This window comes from Capricornis sumatraensis, chromosome 19, assembly GCF_032405125.1.
Source record: "Capricornis sumatraensis isolate serow.1 chromosome 19, serow.2, whole genome shotgun sequence".
Classification (NCBI taxonomy): Eukaryota; Metazoa; Chordata; class Mammalia; order Artiodactyla; family Bovidae; genus Capricornis; species Capricornis sumatraensis.
In genome coordinates, this window is record NC_091087.1 from 8,054,099 (window position 1) to 8,060,803 (window position 6,705).

At 40.6% G+C, this 6,705-nt stretch overlaps 1 non-coding gene across 1 annotated transcript; it reads left to right on the forward strand.

Annotated features, from left to right (window-relative positions):
• Nucleotides 1-557: 557 nt before the first annotated feature.
• LOC138095640 (U6 spliceosomal RNA) lies at nucleotides 558-664 on the forward strand. Its single transcript, XR_011146385.1, has one exon. It is a non-coding gene; the product is annotated as a U6 spliceosomal RNA (small nuclear RNA).
• Nucleotides 665-6,705: the final 6,041 nt, after the last annotated feature.

Genomic DNA, 6,705 nt, shown 5'->3' on the forward strand with positions numbered 1-6,705 from the left:
GGATTACTCAGATCCCAGTTGGACAAAGGCCTCTGATTTCCTTCTGGAAATGATTTTTCTTCTGGGAAACAGTCTTCTTGCTTTCTCTCCAGAGCAGTTCATTTGATGGCCACACAATCTGTGTTCACAACTCCCATTGTCCCATTGACTTCAGACAGTTGGTGCTCCTGGGGTTGTGTGTGTGGCTACCCTGGATCCTCTGGTCTTGTCAGCTGGCTCTTTCCCACTGTCTGGGGCTAGGGAAGACCCTGGACCTTTGAGCTACCCAGATAGTGGATGACTTTTCCACTAGCTTATCAATATGGAAATGTGGTATTCATGCCCACTTTAATTTATGGATAGATTCAAACTCACTGAATTTGACTTCTTGGTTGTAAGAAACAGAAATTTTCTTGGAGAAGCTGAGTGGAAAAGGTTAATCTGTTATAAGGATGTAGAGCTGGGGTGAAGGCTTGCACTGACCTAAGAACAGGAAAATCATCCTAAATCTATCCTGCATCTCTTTTTCTCTCTCTTTTTTTTTAAAAATTATTAATTCATTTAAAAAAATCACTGGAGTGCTCGCTTCGGCAGCACATATACTAAAATTGGAACAATACAGAGAAGATTAGCATGGCCCCTGCACAAGGATGATACGCAAATTCGTGAAGCGTTCCATATTTTTTTCATGTTTGGGATTGCATGTACACCCGTGGTGGATTCATATCAATGTATGGCAAAACCAATACAGTATTACAAAGTGAAATGAAGTAAAAATAAAAAGTTAAAAAAAATCACTGGAGATGAATTTTTGTTTTGACCCTTGACAAGGGGGTGAGAGATAGGGGGAGAGTGACTTTCTCTGACTTAATACCTAGGGTGGGGATTCTGACCCATTCAGTTTAGTCAGTGCCCACTCTTTGGGTTAGGCTGTCCAAGGAATATTTCTGCACATTTAGGAGGACAGAGATTTGTGAACCGATTCAACTATCATTAAATTGTTTTTATGAGAGAAAAACAGCATTTTAAAAAGCACGTGGAACTTCTGTGTAAGGAGCTTAGAAGTCACTAATCTATTCTAACAACAAGAAATGTGTGCGTGCTCAGTTGCTTTAGTCATGTCCGACTCTTAGTGACCCCATGGATGGTAGCCTGCCAGTCTCCTCTGTCCATGGGATTTTCTTGGCAAGAATACTGGAGTGGGTTTCCATGCCCCCCTCCAGGGGATCTTCTCCTGAATTTCAGGTGTTTTTTTTTTTTTTACTGCTGAGCCACTAGGAAAGCCCAACAGGAAGGGAAGAACTGAACAAATTTAAAAAGTTCAACAACTCTTTTCAGATCCATCAGAGAAATGACGTCACCAATTCTGCATCCTGCAAAATTATCCTTCAAAGTGCAGAACATGGAACAAAGGACTGATTCAAACTTGGGAAAGGAGTGTGACAAGGTTGTATCTTGCCACCTTATTTACTTAACTTACATGCAGAGTACATCATACAAAATGCCAGGCCAGATGAATCACAAGTTGGAATCAAGATTGATGGTAGAAATATCAACAACCTCAGATATGCAGATGGTAGCATTACTAGAATGCTAAAGTGAAAGTGAAGAGAAAGTGCAGAAAGTGAAGAGAAACTAAAGAGCCTCTTGCTGAAGATGAAAGAAGAGAATGAAAAAGCTGGCTTAAAACTCAACATTTAGGGGCAGTCCTAAGATAGCAGAAGAATAGGACAGGGAGACCACTTTCTCCCCCACAAACTCATCAAAAGATCATTTGAGCAAATTCCACAAAACAACTTCTGAACACTGGCAGAGGACACCAGGCACCCAGAAAGGCAGCCTATTCTCTTCAAAAGGAATGCGGTATGGATGGAGAAGTCTTGAGGCTACTGTAAGAATAAGACAGAAAGCAAGAGGCAGGAGGCTTAAATCCAAAACTTGAGAACACCAGAAAACTCCTTACTCCAGGGAACATTAATTGACAAGAGCTCATCCAAAAGCCTCCATACCTACACTGAAACCAAACTCCACCCAAGAGCCAGCAAGTTTCAGAGCAAGACATAGCAAGCTAATTCTCCAACAACACAGGAACATAACCTTAAGCATTAAAATGCAGGTAGCCAAGTCACACCAAACCCATAGACACCTCACAACTCACTACTGGACACTTCATTGCACTCCAGAGAGAAGAGATCCAGCTCCACGCACCAGAACTCCAACACAAACTTACCTAACCAGGAAACCTTGACAAGCCACTGGTCCAACCCCACCCACAGGGAGGAATCGCCACAATAAAGAGGAAGCACAAACTTCCAGCATACAGAGAGGCCACCCCAAACACATAAATCTAAACAAGATGAAAAGGCAGGGAAACATTCAGCTGGTAAAGGAACATGATAAATGCCCATCAAACCAAACAAAAGAGGAGGATATAGGGAGTCTACCTGGAAAAGAATTCAGAATAATGATAGTAAAAATGATCCAAAATCTTGAAAACAAAATGGAGTTACAGATAAATAGAGACAAGGATTGAGAAGATGCAAGGAATGTTTAACAAGGACCTAGAAGAAATAAAAAAGAGTCAACCAATAATGAATAATGCAATAACTGAGATCAAAAGCACTCTGGAGGAAACCAACAGTAGAATAACTGAGGCAGAAGATAGGATAAGCAAGGTGAAAGATAGAATGGTGGAAATAAATGAAGCACAGAGAAAAAAAGAAAAAAGAACTAAGAAATTAGGACAACCTCAGAGACTTCTGGGACAATGTCAAATGGCCCACATTTGAATCATAGGAGTCCCAGAAGAAGAAGACAAAAAGGCCATGAGAAAATACTTGAGCAGATAATAGTGGAAAACTTCCCTAAAATGAGGAAGGAAATAATCACCCAGGTCCAAGAAACCCAGAGAGTCCCAAACAGGATAAACCCAAGGTGAAACACCCCAAGACATATATTAATCAAATTAGTGAAGATCAAACACAAAGAACAAATGTTAAAAGCAGCAAGGGAAAAACAACAAATAACACACAAGGGGATTCCCATAAGGATAACAGCTGATCTTTCAATAGAAACTCTTTAGGCTGGAAGGGCATGGCGGGACATACTTAAAGTGATGAAAGAGAAAAACCTACAGCCCATATTATGGTACCCAGCAAGGATCTTATTCAAATACGAAGAAGAAATCAAAAGCTTTACAGATAAGCAAAAGCTGAGAGAATTCAGCACCATCAAACCAGCTTTTTAAAAAATACTAAAGGATCTTTTCTAGACAGGAAACAGAAAAGGTTTGTAAACTCAAACCCAAAACAACAAAGTAAATGGCAATGGGATCATACTTATCAATAATCACCTTAAATATAAATGGGTTGAATGCCCCAACCAAAAGACAAAGACTGGCTGAATGGATAAAAAAACAAGACCTTTATATATGCTGTTTACAAGAGACCTACCTCAAAATAAGGGACACAAACAGACTGAAAGTGAAAGGCTGGAAAAAGATATTCCATGCAAATAGAGACCAAAAGAAAGCAGGAGTAGCAGTATTCATAGCAGATAAAATAGGTAGGAAAAAATATAAAAGACAAAAAAAGAGACAAAAGAGGTAGGGAGGGAGCTCTGTCCTGGGAAGGGAGTCTTAAAAAGAGAGAAGTTTCCAAACACCAGGAAACACTCTCACTGCTGAGTCTGTGGCGAGCCTTGGAAGCACAGAGGGCAAAATAACAGGGAGGAAAAAGAAATAAATAATTAAAACCCACAGATTATGAGCCCAACAGCGCAGATGCCTGCATCCGCCACTAGCAAGCAGGGGCTGGGCAGGGAGGTGCGGGCTTCATTGTTTTTAAGGCTTGGGCCCAAATGCCCCGAGTGTAACCAGAGCGAAATAACTTGGGCTAGCAAACCAGACTGTGGGATAGCTACCACACAAAAAGCTCTAACATAAGACACCTCCAGGACCGCGCACAGAACAAAGGACGGAACAGAATTAGCCGGCTGCAGACCATCCCCCTCTGGTGACAGGCAGCCAGAGCTGGAAGGGCCAGAAGGGGGCAATCGCAGCCCCAGAGAGACATTAACTACCAAACTGCAAACAGGCTTTTTTGCTAACTAAGACTTCTTGGGGTTCTGGACAGTCGTCATCCACCTGAGAAGGTGCACCAGTTTTACACCCAGAAAACTGAGCAGCAGGGATGGGAGAGGCAATAAGTCACAGTGACCATACTCACCAAACACCTGAGCTACTAGAACCTGGGATGGGCACAAAACGCAGGCCCAACCGAGTCTGCACCTCTGAGGGCTACCTGAGTGCCTGAGCCTGAGTGGCTTAGACCTGGGAGGTGCATGCAGCCCAGGGCAGGCCTCAGATGGTTCCTGGTGGAACAACCTAGAGCCTGAGCTGTGTGTGCCATGAGGGGAGGCAGGCCCAAGCGTGGCTGTGAGCACACGCCAGTGTTATTTGTTTGCAGCATCCGTCCCTCCCCACAGCGTGACTGAACAAGTGAGCCTAAAAAAAAGTGTCCACCACTGCCCCCCTTTTGTCAGGGCAGAAATCAGACACTGAAAAGACCAGCAAACAGAAGAAGCTAAAACAGAGGGAACCACCTTGGAAGTGACAGGTGCAATAGATTAAAACCCTGTCGTTAGTATCAACGACATAGGAAGGGGCCTACAGATCTTGAGAAATATAAGCCGGACCAAGGAACTATCCGAAAATGAACTGACCTCACACTGCCCACAGCAACACTAGAGAAAGTCCAAGATATATCTTTACTATTTTTACGATCATTCTTTTTTGTTTGTTTTTTTCTTCTTTTTTTTTTAACATTTTTAAATTTTTAAGTCCTCTATTTCTCCTTTAATTTTCATTTTTATAACCTACTATTACTTTTCAAAAAAAGACCTTATTTTTAAAGCAAACTTTATATACATATATATACATATTTTTAATAATTCTTGTGGCTTTGTTTTTTTCTTCTTCTTCTTTTCTTTAATATTGTATTTTTCAAAGAGAAATTAAGGAAACAATTCCATTCACCATTGCAATGAAAAGAATAAAATACTTAGGAATGTATCTACCTAAAGAAACTAAAGACCCATATATAGAAAACTATAAAACACTGGTGAAAGAAAGCAAAGAGGACACTAATAGATGGAGAAATATACCATGTTCATGGATTGGAAGAATCAATATAGTGAAAATGAATATACTACCCAAAGCAATCGACAGATTCAATGCAATCCCTATCAAGCTAGAACAAACAATTTCACGGTTTGTATGGAAACACAAAAAACCTCGAATAGCAAAGCAATCTTGAGAAAGAAGAATGGAACTGGAGGAATCAACTTGCCTGACTTCAAGCTATACTACAAAGCCACAGTCATCAAGACAGTATGGTACTGGCACAAAGACAGAAATATAGATCAATGGAACAAAATAGAAAGCCCAGAGATAAATCCACATACCTACAGACACCTTATCTTTGACAAAGGAGGCAAGAATATACAATGGAGTAAAGACAATCTCTTTAACAAGTGGTGCTGGGAAAATTGGTCAACCACTTGTAAAGGAATGAAACTAGAACACTTTCTAACACCATACACAAAAATAAACTCAAAATGGATTAAAGATCTAAATGTAAGACCAGAAACTATAAAACTCCTAGAGGAGAACATAAGCAAAACACTCTCTGACATAAATCATGGCAGGATCCTCTATGACTCTCTTCCCAGAATACTGGAAATAAAAGCAAAAATAAACAAATGGGATCTAATTAAAATTAAAAGCTTCTGCACAACAAAGGAAACTATAAGCAAGGTGAAAAGACAGCCTTCTGAATGGGAGAAAATAATAGCAAATGAAGCAACTGACAAACAACTAATCTCAAAAATATACAAGCAACTCATGCAGCTCAATTCCAGAAAAATAAATGACCCAATCAAAAAATGGGCCAAAGAACTAAATAGACATTCCTCCCAAGAAGACATACAGATGGCCACCAAACACATGAAAAGATGCTCAACATCACTCATTATCAGAGAAATGCAAATCAAGACCACAATGAGGTACCATTTCACGCCAGTCAGAATGGCTGTGATCCAAAAGTCTACAAGCAATAAATGCTGGAGAGGGTGTGGAAAAAAGGGAACCCTCTTACACTTTTGGTGGGAATGCAAACGAGTACAGCCACTATGGAGAACAGTGTGGAGATTCCTTAAAAAACTGGAAATAGAACTGCCTTATGACCCAGCAATCCCATGGCTGGCCATACACACTGAGGAAACCAGAATTGAAAGAGACACGTGTACCCCAATGTTCATCGCAGCACTGTTTATAATAGCCAGGACATGGAAGCAACCTAGATGTCCATCAGCAGATGAATGGGTAAGAAAGCTGTGGTCCATATACACAATGGAGTATTACTTAGCCATTAAAAAGAATACATTTGAATCAGTTCTAATGAGGTGGATGAAACTGGAGCCGATTATACAGAGTGAAGCAAGTCAGAAAGAAAAACACCAATACAGCATACTAACACATATATGTGGAATTTAGAAAGATGATAATGATAACCTTGTATGTGAGACAGCAAAAGAGACACAGATGTATAGAACAGACTTTTGGACTCTGTGGGAGAGGGCAAGGGTGGGATGATTTGGGAGAATGGCATTGAAACATGTATACTATCATGTAAGAAACGAATCGCCAGTCTAGGTTCGATGCAGGAT